Source organism: Crinia signifera, chromosome 12 (genome assembly GCF_055691185.1).
Source record: "Crinia signifera chromosome 12, ASM5569118v1, whole genome shotgun sequence".
Lineage (NCBI taxonomy): Eukaryota > Metazoa > Chordata > Amphibia > Anura > Myobatrachidae > Crinia > Crinia signifera.
This window is the reverse complement of record NC_139228.1, coordinates 15,831,081-15,848,964: the sequence shown is the minus strand read 5'-3', so window position 1 is coordinate 15,848,964 and position 17,884 is coordinate 15,831,081. Positions and strand designations below refer to the sequence as shown.

Below are 17,884 nucleotides of genomic sequence, written 5' to 3'. Positions count from 1 at the left end.
TAAATAGGGTTGACCCAATGACTCATTCCCCATTGTACACATGACAAATTGTAATACCTCACTGTATGCAACACTAGGTCCCAACCATGTCGATCTTAAGAATGTCCTCCTATTTCAGGTGTCAACTTAGGCCAGTGGTTCTCAAACTCGGTCCTCGTTCACGTTTTCCATGTCACCAGTCAGGTGCACTCATTACTCACTGGCACATTTGGAAAGAGTCACAGGGGAAGCTAATAACTTCACTTGTGATTCTGTGAGGAGGCCTGCAAAACATGCACTATGTGGGGTTCCGAGGACCAAGTTTGAGATCCTGTGACCTAAGCCATATTGACCTTTAGTGGTCTACCTAAAAGAAAGGTTGACCTTTCGTGTGTCTACCCAAGACTGTATACCGTCCCAACTATCGTGATGTAACTGTATTTTGCAGCACACTGCAAGTATTATTCACAATATCCTCCATCTTTTCAGGTGCGCAGAGGAGCCCCCCCCCACCCGATCTGTCAAGCAACTGTTCCTGACCGTCCAGCGACCAAAGGTACATTCTATGACCAATATGGGTGCCTCTTTATATTTGTGATGAGTAGGAGTCTGTGGACTGGACAGGATTATCTTTAGCCAGGGGTGACACCCATGTCTTGAATGATCTGAAATGACATACAACACGCATGTTACCATCACTAAACCTAGATATCACTTAGCCGAAACGAAGCATAAGAACAGGTAGCGGGCTGACTTGCGCAGGATATAGGCATCATAGCCCGAGGGAAAAGCCCAAATGCACTCCTGTTACCATCACACATCAGCCACACACCGGAGTAATGATGTTTAACCCTTTGAGTGCCAAGTGAATTTGACAAAATAGGTGTGAAAATTGCCACGCAAACATTTATATTCATCATAATGGCCTGTAATGGTTACCTTATACAGGAAATATCTTTTTTTTTAACACATTTTTTATTTGACTTTATATAACAAATGTGAGCGACGCTGGGATTTTTAGCGGATATTTTGCACCTCTCTCACAGAGGTCTTGGCACATCTGCATCTAGCCCAAAGTTTTGTATGTCCTGCCTCTCTTTAAGGCCATTAAATTCCCTGCAAAGTCTGACCTTAATAGCTGCGTTGAGAAACCGCTGTTTAGTGCAACCCTTAACTTTATTGTTAAATTTAACACCTTCATTTATAATATTACTCACTGGGTGAAATACCATGTTGCAGATTATTTTTGGCTTGCAATTTACCCATGGAGTTATAAATCTGTTATCTGACGGCTCTTGCATAATATACTATTTCACGTTCACCATTGTTAGAGGATAATATGGTTTCCGTGGTGGCGAAGAGTTTCTGTTTTGTTGCAAAAGTTTATTATTCTTGATGGAGACAAGAAAATGTGTCAGCCACCTCAAACAGTATGACGCACGGCTGAGTAATCCTCCTAAATGTTGGGGTCATGTACTAACTAGCCAACTAGCGTAAAAATGCTGTAATCCATGCCACCCAGACACCTCGCTTTTCTTCCCACTTGCTCTAGTTCACAGGTTCTCAAAGTCGGTCCTCAGGACCCCAGACAGTGCATGATTTCCAGGTCTCCTCACAGAAAGTAAAATAATTATCTCCACCTGTGGGCATTTCTGTCCAAGCATCTGCCAGATCAGTTTTGCAGGTACCAGGACGTGGGGTAGGTGTTTGTGGCTGAGGACAGGGGTAGCCTGTCTCTGCATAATGTTATGGAACTGACTGAAATTACCACGTCAAGTGCTCCAGGCCTTGCTGTCATTTAAGGAAGATCTTAATAAGCAGTAATGGGCTTCTGAGACGGACATGGCTTGGCATGTAACTGGTTTATGCATTCCTGTCCCTCAGCAATATTGAATTCACGTCGAACTGAAAAAAGTCACTGATCCCGGTTCATTGTGTATCCTTCATTATACAGCTGACAGAGTGGAATGCCTATTACATTTTGTACTGGGCTGCCTTAGCCCTTAGGCAATCACAGGTGATAGGGATTTATGTTGGCAATATGAAATTATGTCCGTACAAAGTGTCACATAAGTGGTATTTGGTGCCCACAGGGCTGCGTGCCATTTCTCTGAGCACACTGCAGAGAAAGCAGACTCACTGACCCATATACTGTATGGTGGGACTGCACTGGGAACTGTTGACGCAGTTACTAGGCTCGGCGGCCATCTTGGTTGTAGAATAATGCTTCCCAGGGGATCCAACATGGAGTCTGCCCAGTAGCACACTCCATTTTTCAGAAACTGTTAAGGGTCAAATCAATGCTTGGTGTTGTGCCACTGGACACTGCCATCATGTCCAGTTGTACTTATTGTTGCTTTTTATAGTAGATCCTCACTCAATTATCAATGTTACTCTATGGCAGGGATGGGGAACCTTCGGCCCTCAAGCTGTAATTGAACTACACATCCCAGCATGCCCTGCAACAGTTTTAGTATGACCAAATAGCAAAACTGTAGCAGGGCATGCTGGGATGTGCAGTCCAACAACAGCTGGAAGGTTCCCCATCCCTGCTCTATGGGATAAGAGGAAAGATGAGAGAATATACTGGTTGCAGACACTTTCACCCCAACACTCAGGAGGCACTTCCAAGAACATCAACCATATCCAATTGCCTTATTTACGAAGTGATATGTGTCACTATACATAGACTGGCTAGCTCACAAAATGGCCGCCTCTGCTGTGTGGATGTGATGGGTAAGTTTTACACTAAAGTAAAGAATGAGGAATCAAATACATAGCACAGACTTATTACTATATCTCATCCATGTTGGGAACACCACTTTCCTACTTGGTATCCCTAATACTTGGTTTAGGTGGCACTGGCTGTTAAATAAGACTTGTTTGTGTCACAGAAGAGACCTTCCAGATGGCAAAATTATTTAAGATTGTGGTCAGAGGTTATTATCTGACTGAAACCATATACCACACATGAGGGAGGTTTGTGGTAAAACGAGTGGTACATTTGCAGTTTATTTAAGTTTATTAATAAGGCCGTACACTGATATCCAGGTATTTACATTCATGTTTTGTTATTTAAAATTCTTCAAAGGAATTAACATAATTGAGAGTGAAGAGAAAACTATAAAACATGGCTTATTTCTGAATCTGCAAAAAAGTAGAGGGGGACAGAGAGAAAGAGACAGGGGGCCAGATACTCTAAGCTTCAAAAGTGATAAAATGGAGAGTGATAAACAGTCAACCAATCAGCTCCTACCTGCCATTTCACAGGCTGTGTTTGAAAAATGTCAGCCAGGAGCAGATTGGCTGGCTGTTTATCAGTCTCCATTTTATCACTTTTGAATCTTTGAGAATCTGGCCCTGGATGAGAGATGGGAAGGGGGAGAAGACAGAGGAAATGCCTAGGCCCACCACACCAGGTATATATATCGGTTACAGGTACCCATGCAGTGCAGATTACACATTATTTGCAATTTGGCTGCTCGGAACCCTGGAAATGACGGGTCCAGAATACTAGCGCTGTATAACTATAAATTACATTTATCATTTCCAATAATAATGTCTGAAAACATGTAATCCGCAACATCGAAACCATATCATCCTGGATACAGCATATTCTCGTGTCATTTTAGGTTCTTCATTGGTTTCTGTTTTGATATTAGGTACCTGGGGGCAGTTTGAAGGTGGGGAGGGGACTGCCAGGAACGCAGCCCTGGAGGAAGAGAAGCAGCTGCGCAAACACAATAAGGGTTCCCCTGAAGGACTTGTAATAATATTATTATTCAGATGCAATAAAGGGGGTGCAACCTGGATATTTATTTACATTCATCTCACAAAAGATTAGACACTTTTACAGGAATAAACTTGAAAATAACCTCGGTAAGCGTACATTTGCCTATAGCACATTCCGATATTTCTTCTTGGAAAATTAAACTATAATTTGAAATATGAAATGTTTTTGCCAGGTGTTCATCTATTGCAGGCTCGTATTTCTCCCCTCAATCTGTGTATGAGACAACAACACTTCCCATCATGCAAGAAGAAGGTTTCAGGGTCAACTAAGGACCATACAAAGTGGCAGATGGTGGCCAGCTCTGTTGACCTCCAAGGTTGTTGTAGGCCAGAGTCTTCCCGACCTGAAGGCATGCTTACAGTCCAGGTTTTAAGGATAAGCATTTTTTAGATCGGGCAATGCAAATTTGTGATCTACACCAGTGGTTCTCAAACTCTGTCCTCAGGACCCCACACTTTTCACATTTTCCATGTCACCCGGCAGGTGCACAGGTGCACTCATTACTCAATGACACATTTTTAAAGATCCACAGGTGGAGCTAATTATTTCAGTTGATTCTGTGAGGAGACCTACAAAACATGGACTGTGTGGGGTCCTGAGGACTGACTTTGAGAACCTGTGCTCTATGCTGAAGCATAGATATCCGTAAAACCGGAACTGTTAGTGCGTCTTGAGTCTTTTACGAATGGCTGGTTTATGATTTACATGATGTGCAGTGTGGTGGTGCTGGGGAAATGCAAGACTGTGTCCATGGTGATGCCACTGGCGCGCCTCCCAACTTTATACATTTCTGATTTGGAACAGCCGTACCAGTGCCGGTAACCTGAAAAGGGGGTGGGGCTTTGTGTCCGGACTCCAGTAGAGGTGGCATGGCGGTGCCAAGCATAGTGACCCCATTTTTCTACAATTTGGGGGCATGCCCAGTGCTCCCCAAGGTGCTGGCCAACTCAGTCTCCTTCCCTGCGCTGTAAAGATACTATACAGGTGTGCATGGTATCTATTTAATGAGCACCGGAGTTGAACAGCAGTGATCAACAGCTCTCCCCGCCCCCAACTGGTGGGACAGTTGGGAGGCATGCCACTGGCGTGCCTCCAAGGGTGTAAGGCCGAGAGGGCTGTATGGTTGCTGCTCGACAGCACCTCGAAGATTTAGCCCACTGCTGTCTGCCACCGTGTAGGGTGCCTGGCCAGAAACCACACTAATCTAGACGCCGTATCCTAGCAGTGCTCCTCTCCTGATGAAGTTGTGTATTGTCATTATGCTGGAGGATGGCTACCTCAGGGTACAGCCGCACCATATTGTGTTCTGGGGCCAAACCACATACTAGCATGTAACACTTGATTTATTGGTCAATGATTATCACTGCACCCCATGAATGAGACAATCACTGCAGCCATCAAGCACAACTGCTGCACTTTATATTACATATACGTTGTGTCTTTATTGTATTCATCATTGTTTATTTATTTATTAACAGTTTATTATATAGCGCAGCAGGATCCATTGCGGTTTACAATTGTAGACAGTGATAAAACTAACTGGGTAACAACAGACAGACTTGGAGGTAAGAGGGCCCTGCTGCAAGCTTACAATCTATAGCAGCGGTTCCCAATCTGTGGTACGCGTACCCCTGGGGGTACGCGTCCACACGCTGGGGGGTACGCCACGGCCCGGCCTGTAATGGCGGCCGCGGCAGTCAGACAGGTCGCTGGAGGGGAGGAGAGTGCATTGCGCATCTCTCCTACCCCTCAGTGTGCTTCCCTGTGACTGGCCGCCCGTCCGCCAATCAATCAGAGCTTGCGGGCCGGCAGCCAATCAGGAGCCGGCCCGCGAACTTTGATTGACGGGCAGCCCAGTCACACTGAAGGTAAGGAGAGATACACAGTGTGCTGTACTCTCCTTCCCTGAGAGAAGCACTGCAGCGCGACAGCTACATGGCAGGGGGACACTGGACTGTCCTCTCCCCAGCAGCAGCGTCAATGGTGAGTGTGCTGCTGCTGGGGAATACTATGGGGGCATTGCTGGCACTGTGGGGCATACTTGTTGCTGGCATTGTTGGCACTGTGGGGCATACTTGTTACTGGCACTGTGGGGCATTGTTGGCACTGTGGGGCATACTTGTTGCTGGCACTGTGGGGCATTGCTGGCACTGTGGGGCATACTTGTTGCTGGCACTGTGGGGCATACTTGTTGCTGGCACTGTGGGGCGTTGCTGGCACTGTGGGGCATACTTGTTACTGGCACTGTGGGGCATTGCTGGCACTGTGGGGCATACTTGTTGCTGGCACTGTGGGGGTATACTTGTTGCTGGCACTGTGGGGGCATTGTTGGCACATACCCAGTACCATGGGGTCATACCTGGCACCGTGGTGGCATTCCCGTTTCTGGCACTGTGCGGGCATACCTGGCACCAATGGAGCATATGTGTATCTGGCACTATTGGAAGGCTAACGTGATCCATTGGAATGTCTGTTGCTTCAGTAATAGAGATTTGACAAGGTTCTGTTATTTTATATGCTGTCCGCAGAATGGGCTGAGCTTATATTGTGGTCAAGTGGTTGCACCTTTTTTTTTTCTCGTCATTGCCAGTTTGACTTGCCCCTGTTAAGCCACACCCCTTTTTAAGCCACGCCCCCTAAAAATTGCACGAGCGGGTACTCATAAATGAAAAGCCTAATCAAGGGGTACGGGAGACAAAAAAGGTTGGGAACCACTGATCTATAGGGACATAGGAGGGAAACACAAGGACAGGCACCAGTAATAGCATATAAGTCCCACCAAGTTACAAGTCCAGAAGGGAAGCTATATAGTACATAAGTGCCTCAGAGGGTTATGCGTGTGGTACTTAAATATTGTTGATTAATAATGATTTTAATTACTTTGAGCGTCTTCTAATGGGGTTAGTCACATAATACACAATTATATGTCCCCTGACTGGATAGTGTACATGCTTTACTGTGTATTATGAGGCATGTTTAACAATGAGTGATAGTCTTGTTACAAATGACAGCTCCATACCTCCCAACTTCTGTGTTGGGGAAATAGGGACACTCGCACGGCGAAAAAGGAGGTGGGGTGTATGCAAATGAGGGCGCAGCTTATGCTAATTAGCCGCAACCTCATTTTCATACGAGAATAGACGCTGTGCACATGCGCACAGCGTCTATTCTATTAGATTGGGGGGTCTCCCAACTGCCACCCCCCGCAGCGGGACAATGCCTGCTGCGGGTGGGACAGGACCCGAAAATCGGGACTGTCCTGCTGTAATCGTGACAATTGGGAGGTATGCAGCTCCCTAACTGTCATTTTTGAATCACATGACAGGAGCTGATTGTCGGGAGAAGCATTTATCATTTGTGAAGAGTGATAACAAGAATATCAATGGTTACATCTGTTGAGAAACAGACGTCACCACAGGGACATCAAAATAATTTTTTTTTTTTTTTTTTTTTTTTTTTACACATGACGTCAGCAGGGGGAGACACTCATTACATATTCACTGCACACTGGTCCCGCTCATTACATATCCACGAGCGGGACCAGCACAGCGTTCCCTCCACCGCCTCCCCTGCCAGCTCTCCCTGTGTCCCCGCCAACCCCCCTTCTCCCCCACAGTGTCTGGCGCAGGCATGGAGGCCTCCATCTCCCTGCCTTGCGCCATCCCCCCCAGCTTCCTGCGGCTTTTGCTGGGGGGGGATTTAAAAATCGCCATCAGGGACAGCGAGCCCCTGAGGCGATGAATAGGGGGAGAGGGAGGGCTGGCAGCGAATGCTTCATCCCTTCGGAACTGTGCAGCAAATCCGAAACAGGATTCGCTGCACAGGGAGAAAAATATAATTGAATACCTGCCTATAGCTAGCAGTAAACAAAAGGATTTAGATGACGTATACCTGGTCCTCTCTGGTACACAAGTCTTGATGTCAGTTGAGTCAGTTTGTTTTGCTGGTGTGTGATCCCATCTCCCATCTGGGAAGAACATTCTGAGTCAGCGCCATACTAGTTACATCTTGCAGCTGAACGCAGCCTTGCAATTACAGCCATTAGCAGCTGTTTTAGTGCCGTGTTTTCAAGTTCATGCCATTGAAAAGCAGCTTGATAAATACCAGCCTTATCTCTGCAGCCCTTTGAAGTCTGCCCTGACTGCCTCCCAATGCTACATTCTCGCATGCGTTTTTTATTTAAAATAAATATTTTTGTACATGGTCATAATCTGTGATTTCCAGCTCACTGCCAATAACACGCATAGTCTGGCCTTGGGAATGAGAAGAGGTCTTGCAAAAATATTATTGGTTCTCAACTGAGTTGTTTGTTACTTGGCTGCTTTTGGTTACTTTCCAACTTATCATATACATCAGAGAGGATGGGAACCGTCGGTAAAAGGTAGCCGAGCCACACCAAATGCCACCCTAAATGCTGGCAAACCTCACCAGCCGGGACCCACTGGCAGCTGGGGTAACTCCCTTATGTGAATTTTGTACTGTTCTGGAGGGTTATGGCCATACTTGCCTACTTTTGAAAACTAGTTTCAGGGAGAAATTGTTGGTAGTAGAATTTTGCGCAGCGCCTCATTGAGACGGAGTTTCACGCTCCACCCACAGGGCGTGTCTAGTTCCATATATATGGAGATATTGTGAACGTGGAGGGGAGGTAACTATGATGTAACAGCATACCTCCCAACAGTCCCGATTTTATCGGGACAGTCCCGATTGTCAGGGCCTGTCCCACTTTCCCACCCACGGGCGGCAGTGTCCCGCGGTGAGGGGGGGCTGTTGGGAGTCCCCCCTGTCAGCTGCTAAGCAGCGGGGAATAAACGCTGTGCGCATGCGCACAGCATCTATTCCCGCAGCCAGGGGGCATGGCTAGAGGCTCACAGAGCCTCTGGGTCATGCCCCCATAGCGGCAAAATGGGGGCGTGGCCTCGTGGGGAGCTGCGATTATAGGCCATGCCCCCGAAAATTTTGGCGCGCCTCCGACGTGCAGCAGCAGCGTCCCGACTGCTGAACTGCCAAAGTTGGGAGGTATGTAACAGTGTAATGTGGGCTAGGTGACATGAGGGAGATTGCTGCAACAAATATAGCCCCGCTCATCCAGCGCCAGGGCTTGCCAGACCACCCCCACTGGGCGCTACATCTGACTGGGATTACCATTCACATCCCAGTTTCCCGTCGGCAGGGGGACGGCAACCCTGCCCGTCTTTGCTTCAGGGAGACGGGCAGGGTTGGGGAGGGGGGGGGGGGGACGTGTCAGGGACCCGGGGAGTGCCCTGTTGTAAGGGGACGCATGCGTGTGCGTCCCCTTCCCGGGGCTGGCGAGTGGCAAATCCACCACCAGCCCCTGGAAAGACTACAGGCACTCCATCTGTATGTCACGGAGTCTCCTGCATTCTGGAGAGGAGGTAACTATGATGTAACTGTGTAATGTGCACTAGGTGAAATGAGGGAGATTGGTAGACTAATTATGGAGAGAGGGAGATTGCTGCTATGTCAGGGAGTCTCCTGCAGAATGCAGCAGTGTAGGCAGCTATGGTTCTGGACTTCTGGTACAGATCAGTGATGACTAACCTTGACACTCCAGATGTTGAACTAAACATCCCAGCATGCCCTGCAACAGATTTAACATGGCCAAATAGCAAAATTATTGCAGGGCATGCTGGGATGTGTAGTTCAACAGCTGGAGGTCTGAAGGATCTCCACCCTTGCCTTACGTGAACGTTCTAAACTTGCAATAAGGATAACTCTCCTTAAGACACCCTTAATTTTGTGATATACTCAGTGCCCCCTGATTCTGGAGCCCCTAGGCAGCAGCCTAAAACTTCCCAATGCTCAAGCCAGCCCTGGCAGGAAACCCATGTGTCAGACATTAGACCCACGCAGTCTACAATCGCCCTAATTCATTCCAGTGTGCAACCAATAATCAGCAGCAGCAGTCACAGCCTGCGCCAGTGCTTATTGTACACAGAAAGTAAGCAGGCAAACCCTGCTGCCGTGACTTCTGCTATAGAAAATCCCTTCAGTGTGCATGCACCAGTAATTACAGGGTGATCAGTGCTAGATTTAATTAGCACTAATCAGTAATGACAGCCTGATCACCACTATGTGACTAATCTTATTGTGCACTGTATGGGACATGAAGACCTACTTACGTTACACCTCCACCTGTGTTGATGTAGGAATGTCACTGGGTGGCTCTAATTATCTTATACATACAATATTAATATAGCACTATATATACACCCATACATATACGGTCTTCTTGTTTGTGAACTCCCTTGTTGCGCTATATAACATCCAGTGCAGCCTGCAGGGAGGGAGCCAGGTGCTACCCAGCTGCTAGGGAAGCACTAAGCACGCCCCCAAAAATGGCAGCCACCCTCTGAGAACACACCCACCCAGTAGCTTCACCTTTTTGGATGGCTGCACCAGGTCCAGATGTCACCTTCACAAAAGTTGAGAGGTAACATGTTCAGGATAAGCGGCTGGTACAGGATCAGTGGCGCTGGAACGTTTTTAGGTTGGGGGGGGGGGCAAGATATAATCTCATTTTGGCGCCCCCTAAATTGCTATATGTTACCCCCTGATAGTTAATGAAATAGGTTTTCATCAATAGTAATAGAGTAACAGAAAAACACTATAGTTTTATTAGTAACAAAATAACATTTGTCCAGCACATGTCCCCACATCCCTAATATGTCCAGCACATGCTCCCACATCCTTCATATGTCCAGCACATGCCCCCACATCCCTCATATGTCCAGCACATGCCCCCACATCCCTTATATGTCCAGCACATGCCCCTACATCCCTCATATGTCCAGCACATGTCCCCACATCCCTCATATGCCCAGCACATGTCCCCACATCCCTCATATGCCCAGCACATGTCCCCACATCCCTCATATGCCCAGCACATGTCCCCACATCCCTCATATGTCCAGCACATGTCCCTATAACCCTCATATGTCCAGCACATGTCCCCACATCCCTCATATGCCCAGCACATGCCCCTACATCCCTCATATGTCCAGCACATGTCCCCACATCCCTCATATGCCCAGCACATGCCCCTACATCCCTCATATGTCCAGCACATGTCCCTATAACCCTCATATGTCCAGCACATGCCCTCACATCCCTCATATGTCCAGTCCAGCACATGCCCCCACATCCCTCATATGTCCAGCACATGCCCCCACATCCCTCATATGCCCAGCACATGTCCCCACATCCCTCATATGTCCAGCACATGCCCCCACATCCCTCATATGTCCAGCACATGCCCCCACATCCCTCATATGTCCAGCACATGTCCCTATAACCCTCATATGTCCAGCACATGCCCCCACATCCCTCATATGTCCAGCACATGCCCCTACATCCCTCATATGTCCAGCACATGTCCCTATAACCCTCATATGTCCAGCACATGCCCCCACATCCCTCATATGTTCAGCACATGTCCCTATAACCCTAATTTGCCCAGAACATGTCCCCACACCACTCATATGCCCAGAACATCAATTGTTCACACACTCCCCATAACTTAATACATCCCCAATGTACATTAACTCAAATTGTGAGCAAGTTTAGAGATCTCCTCAACTTCCTTTTTTTGTTTTGCTGCCTGGATCCCTCCCATACACAGCAGGGCAGACACGCTGGCCGCAGCAGGATGGGGTTGGAGCGCGCTGGGGACCTGGATGCTGGATGCCATGCGACGCTCGTCGCTGAAGCAGCAGGGGGCGGGCGTCGGACACTGTAAGTGTCAATCAAACACTGCTGGGCAGGGCGGCCGGCAGGGAGGGGACTGAGTCTGACAGGGAGGACGGATGGAGAGACCCGGCGCCAGCGCGCATAGCACTGCAGGATATGTGAGTATCCCCCCCCCCCCCCATTCCGGCGCCCATGTACAGGATGCATTATTCCCCTGCTACAGCCCCATCCAGGCAAATGTGGCTTATATCACTGAAGCCAAGGTGTCCCATATTGTTCTCATCACCTTCCTGTATGATATTTACTGCTCACCTGGCTGTAACCAATTGTAGCGCCAGAGGTGGGGCTGCAGTACAATTCAAAATTCATATAGGGAAGCCACACCCTCTGCCAGGGAGTCAGTTTGGAATGGCAGTTGGTGGGGCTTTGTATTTAAAGTTTGCACTGTGCTGCAGCCCCCTCCTCTGGAGACTCCCCTGGTCTTAAACTATAAGAGGGAAAAGGGGAGCTTAATTAGAAATAAAATGCTGCGTGATGTAAAAAAGGGGGCGTGGACCATGTATGAATGAATGCCACTGGTGAAACCGAGATCACCTCCACCGACCAAACGCGCTGCCTCGGTGTCATCATTGACTCCTCCCTCTCTTTCACCCCCCACATTCGTGCTCTCTCACAGTCTTGCCGCTTTCACCTACGCAACATCTCACGCATCAGACCATTCCTCTCCACTGACGCGACCAAAATTCTCATTCACTCTCTTGTCATCTCCCGCCTTGACTACTGCAACATCCTTCTCTCTGGGCTACCTCTCACCCGCCTCGCACCTCTCCAATCCATTCTTAACACTGCTGCTAGGCTCATCTTCCTCTCCCGCCGCTCTACCTCCGCCTCCCCCCTCTGTTTATCTCTTCACTGGCTCCCCATTCTCTTTAAACTCCTCACCACCACCTACAAGGCTCTCCTCCTCCACAGCTCCCTACCTCTCTTCACTGATCTCTATCCACACTCCCTCCCGTCCTCTTCGCTCCATCGCTGACCGCCGACTGACCTCTCACCTAATTACCTCCTCCCACTCCCGTGTCCAAGATTTCTCTCGCGCTGCCCCCCTGCACTGGAACAACCTCCCGCCACCCATCAGGCTATCTGATTCCCTTACCTCCTTCAAGCGCTCCCTCAAAACCCACTTTTTTCGACTAGCCTATCCCTCCTCCTAACCTCTTTTGATCCTCCTATCCTGCCTCCGTTCCCCTCCGTTCCTACTTATCCTATTGTATTTCGTTCGTCCACCCACCTATTTTTAGTATGTTAACTCTTATGAGCAGGGCCCTCCTTCCTCACGTACTCACCCTACCTCATTACCTCACCTGTCCTGTTCTTCCCTTCCTCTACTTCATCTTCAGTCTCCTTGAAATTTTGACACCTACTTCTGAACTGATGCTGATTTTAGTTCGACCAGCTATACCCCTATTTATACTGTATCTTTCAACACACCCTGTACGTTACCTTGTAATTTGTTTTTTTGTTTGCTATGTACGGCGCTGCGGACACTTTGCGGCGCCTTATAAATAAACGTACTACTACTACTTTCACAATCGCACCTTTACCTAGTTTCTGTATTCGCTGCTGGCATGAGACAATGTGAAACAAGTATATTGAAATGTTGGCTGCTTGTATTACTTGGAGAGGCCTGAGTGCTGTCCTTAGGGTACAACTGAGCACGTGCAGGGCCATCTTGGGACTGCTAGACTGTCTCCCAATGTGGCACCCTTTCACTCAAGTCGTCATTACCTGCTTTAACACATTGTACCAGCATCCTACACTGCTGCCCGCTACCTACATACCAGCTGGTGAGCCGTAGGACACCCCACTCTGCTCAAGCTCCAATCCATCTAGCAGTGTGTGTAACAGTGAGTACGGCTGTAGCAGCTTTATCTTGGGCTGTTCCTAGTTGTAAGACATTTGCTGGTGTGAATAGAAACTCTGCACCATTCTAATGCCTGTACACACTTTACCAACATGGGGAAGAGTTGGCGCCAGGGTGCATTATGGGAAGAAGGCAAGCCAGCAGTGTGATGCTCTTGGCAATCTACTGCTGGGAAGCCTTGCATTCTGGCATTTATATGGATGTTACTATATGATGATAGTGCAACCAACTAAACATTGTTACAGACCAACTAAGCCCTTTTATAGTAATGCGGATACCTTGTGGTCAATGGCCTCTTTCAGCAGGACCTGGTGCCCTACCACACTGCTAACACTGATCAGGAATAGTATAAGAAACAGAACAAAGCTCAAGGTGTTGGCTTCAGAACTGGTCCTAACCTATTTGATGCCCTAGGCTGGTGCACCCTACTCTTGCCACTAGTTCAGCCTCTGACCCAACCGAGATCAGCAGCCAGCAACACCCATCACCAATAGCAATCCTCATCCTCAGAGCTGCAACTAAACATTGTGGTGCCCTGTGCCAGCAAGACCCCAAAAGCAGTGGCGTAACTATGCCTCCGCAGCCCCCGCCGTGGCACGGAGGCGCAGAGTAACTATGGGCGCCGGGGGGGGGGCTGCGGTGCTATAGTTACCCGCTGCGCTGCTGCCAGGCCGCATCTGCGGTCACTGCCCCGTCACTCGCTCCCGGCGCCGGCTCCTGCTGATAATGAAAACTGACACTTAGAAAATGGCTGCCCCCGTATTGCAGACAGTTTTGGCAGCCAATTTCTAAGAGTAACTTTTCATTATCAGCAGGAGCCAGCGCCGGGAGCGAGTGACGGGACAGTGTCAGTGACCGCAGATGCAGCCGGGCAGCAGCGGAGACTGGGGCAGCAGCGCAGCGGAGACTGAGGGAGACTGGACGGGACAGTGACCGCAGATGCGGCTCTGTTGGGTATGGGGAGGGGCGCCGAGGGGAGGGAGAGAGAGAGGGGCGCCGAAAAAGTTTGGCGGGGGGGCGCAAAATATATAGTTACGCCACTTTCCAAAAGGCATGTGTACCCAAAAAAGTGGTGCGGTCTTGCAACACAATCGACCCAAATCAAATTACATCACACACCGTAGTGCAACCTTATTCACATTATATCACATGATTGTGTCCCTTATTCATAGTACACAACATAGTGTCTTATTCATGTTATGTCACAGTACAGCCTCTTTAACTTATACACATTACACCTGTCCCGGTCCTGTCGCTGCACACTGTCAAGGCGAGCCGGCTCTAGGCTTAGAATGCATGCACCTAGACATTTCAAATGCAATAGGCATTTGCCGATGCCTTGGGCCTGCTCTGCTTGGTCTCCACATTCCCCAGATCTCATTCCTTTTGAGCATCTATGGGAAGTCAGCCATGAACGACCAAACTCGCAACTTACAGGTCTTAATGGATCTGCTGCTAATAACTTGGGGCTAGATACCACAGGACACCTCCAGAGGTCCCGTGGAGACCATGCCTAAGCAGGTGACAGCTGTATTGGTGGCACAAAGGGGACATGCATAATAGCAGATGGGTTTCTCGTTAAGGCTGGCCGGTGGTGTATGTATGTGCACCAGGAGTCCATACAGCTATGGGATCTGGTTGATCAGTCTACAGTCAATTGTCACAACTGAGTGTAGAGGCTGACCTGAGGAACCTTGTTGGTAGAATAGAAGGTTTCTTGGACATGCAATGTACCCTTAGCGCATGGTCCGAAGGCATGACCAGAACAGTTTAGTAAGTCAAAAAAGTATTTTATTATGCACGCAGTTCAGGGAACAACAACAGCCGGTGGTACTAGACTCCATATTGAGCAGTTGGTAATCACAGTAGTATCAATACAGTACAAGTTCCTCAGATACAAAGTTTGCATTAGATGTAGTGGCACCAATATGGAATACTCTTAGTATACACAATGATGGTTAAATGTCCATAGATGTCACAACTAACAAAGGCACTGAAGATATAAACCAATACTGACCGGGAGATGATAGACTAGAAGTATGGAAAACCAAGGATGATGGATGGTAACTGGCACCAATAGGGAATACTCAATGAGAGCACACCGTAGCATGAAATGACAGTACCAGTGGTCCATGATAGCACACAGAAGGCGATGGGAGTCAATGATGGCACACCCGTCCTATGGCAACAGTAGTAGAAGATGGCACAATGCTGGAACACTGATGGAGTCAGACAACACTGCTGGATGGAAATTGGTGCAGGTCTTTAAGTGGAGTGAAGGTCACAGGAGCAGGAAACCTGGAACAGCAAGACCCAACTGAACAACCATAGCACTGACAATCAGGAAGGAGGTGCACTGTCAGGAAACTTATACCTGCTGGGAAGCAGGGATTGGCTAGGCAATCAGGAAGGCTGCAGAGGGTAGCGGATTGGCTGAAGGAAGCCATGTGACTAACCCAAACATGGCTGCACCCATGTTTGGATTCTGGAGGGAAAATCTGTTTGTAAACAGCATGCTGCGGCCTATAGAAATGGCGGCGGCGCTGGAGGCTGCAAAGGGCTTGGCTTACCATCTGACAGGATCAGAAGGGATATGCTGAGTAGCTGCCATGTCTGCAGCGCTGGGATCGCCGAGGAGAGACCGCGCAAATAGAAGCCGGGCTTGGAGCGGAGAGACACTTTGATGGTAAATAAGTGGCTTGTTACCCGTATCAATCAGTCGACCACTATTGGTTTATAGGCAATAGGTCAACACACACAAGAGGCTGAAATGGAAATGGTCGACACTTGAAAAGGTCAACATAAGTTTTCATGATTTTTTTTTTTAACCAACTTTTTCTTACTTCACGATCCAAGTACATTAGGTTGACCACTAAAGGTTGACACACAAAATAGGTTGACGGTCCTAAAGTCTACAAGGTCAGAAGGTCGACACAAGCATTAGGTCGACAATGGGAAGGTTGACAGTCAAAAGGTCGGCATGAGTTTTTCTAATTTTTGTCCCGAATGTTGACGTAAGTAGTCATGGATACCTCATCAGTGTACTGCGCCCCCTTGCATAGCTTGCTGCGCTCACCATGCTTCGGGCACACTGTTCTATTCTCCCTTCACGCCCCAGTGGACGGTAGGGTATGAAATACCGCCTGTTTTTGAAAAAGAAAAAGTAAAAAAAAAACTAATTCCGACCATTTGACTGCTGCCCTTCCCATTTTCGACCTAATGCTTGTGTTGACCTTCCAAACCTGTTGACCATAGGCCTGTTGACCGTCTTCATACTGTCAACCTAGCCCCTTAATGTTGTGCACACACACTGACGATCCTGCCGCCGCCGATCTCGAATCGACCGCCGGTACCTGGTGGGGTGCTGGCATCTGCTGGCAGGGAGGGAGGGACGGAATGCTGCATTGAGTTCTGAGGTAGTAGAAATAGACTGTACGGCACAGTCTATTTGTGCATCCAATTCTGTTGCCGTGCATCGGGATCGAATCGGGTAAACACAGTGTGACTTTGACTATTTGCTATTTGACTATATAGTGAGAATCGCACCGTGGGTCCACAGCATTAGATTTAGATTATATAGATCTAGATTTAGACTATCTCATACCTCCCAACTTTGAAGTCCTGGCTATCAGGACACCCACGTGGCAGAGTCGCGTGCACCAGAAAAGGGGGCCAAGCCCCCATTTTCGTCACTGTGGGGGCATGGCCAGCGCTATGTAAAAAATAAAAAAAACGGTACTGTCCCGAAAAAATCGGGACAGTTGGAAAGTATGCTATATTGCTATTTGGCCCAATGCCAAATACATTCTACAGGCCATATAGACAGGATGGACTTGCCTGCACAATCTATTTTTCTATGCGATACTGGGGGCACGTATCACTATCGAATGCAGCTGAACACTGTGCGATTCTGACTTTATATTCGATTTTGACTATATATTCAAAAATGATTAGCCCAGAATCATACCATGTGTACACAGCTTTAGATTATAATAGCACTAGTTATCAGCCCGTCAAAATGGCGGCTTCTCTTTCACTTTGAGCTGTGACAGTTTTTACTTACACTTTGAGCTGTGATCGTTTTAGTTCACAATACTCCCCACCCCCAGTCCCTATTTGCTCCTACCTCCAGCCTCTGTCTTCACACCTCCCTCTCTCCACATCCAGCAAGTGTGAAACAGATCAGCGTCCCTGCAAAAAATGCTTTCTCTTTCTGTTATGACATCTTTTAGCACACAAAGGAGTAATTTGGTCTGACGAGTGGCCTCTAGTGGTCGGCGAGCGCAGCGTTACACTTATACGGTGCTCCCCAAAAATTTGAAAAACTCATGTCAACCATTTCCATGTCGAACGTTTGATCGCGTTGACCTATTTGCAATGCCAGCCTACCCCATGTTGATCTTATTCATGTTCCGCCCCCCCCCACCCCCCTTCACATCTTGCTCATGTGTGTGTGTGTGTGTGTCGGCTATAAAAAT

At 48.2% G+C, this 17,884-nt stretch overlaps 1 long non-coding RNA gene across 1 annotated transcript in view; it reads left to right on the top strand.

Annotated features, from left to right (window-relative positions):
* LOC146050182 (uncharacterized) overlaps positions 1–17,884 on the top strand; it is a 168,989-nt gene that overhangs the window by 42,187 nt on the left and 108,918 nt on the right. Inside the window, exon 2 of the long non-coding RNA XR_014466277.1 lies at positions 469–535. This is a non-coding gene — a long non-coding RNA (uncharacterized LOC146050182). The remainder of the gene's footprint in view (positions 1–468; positions 536–17,884) is intronic.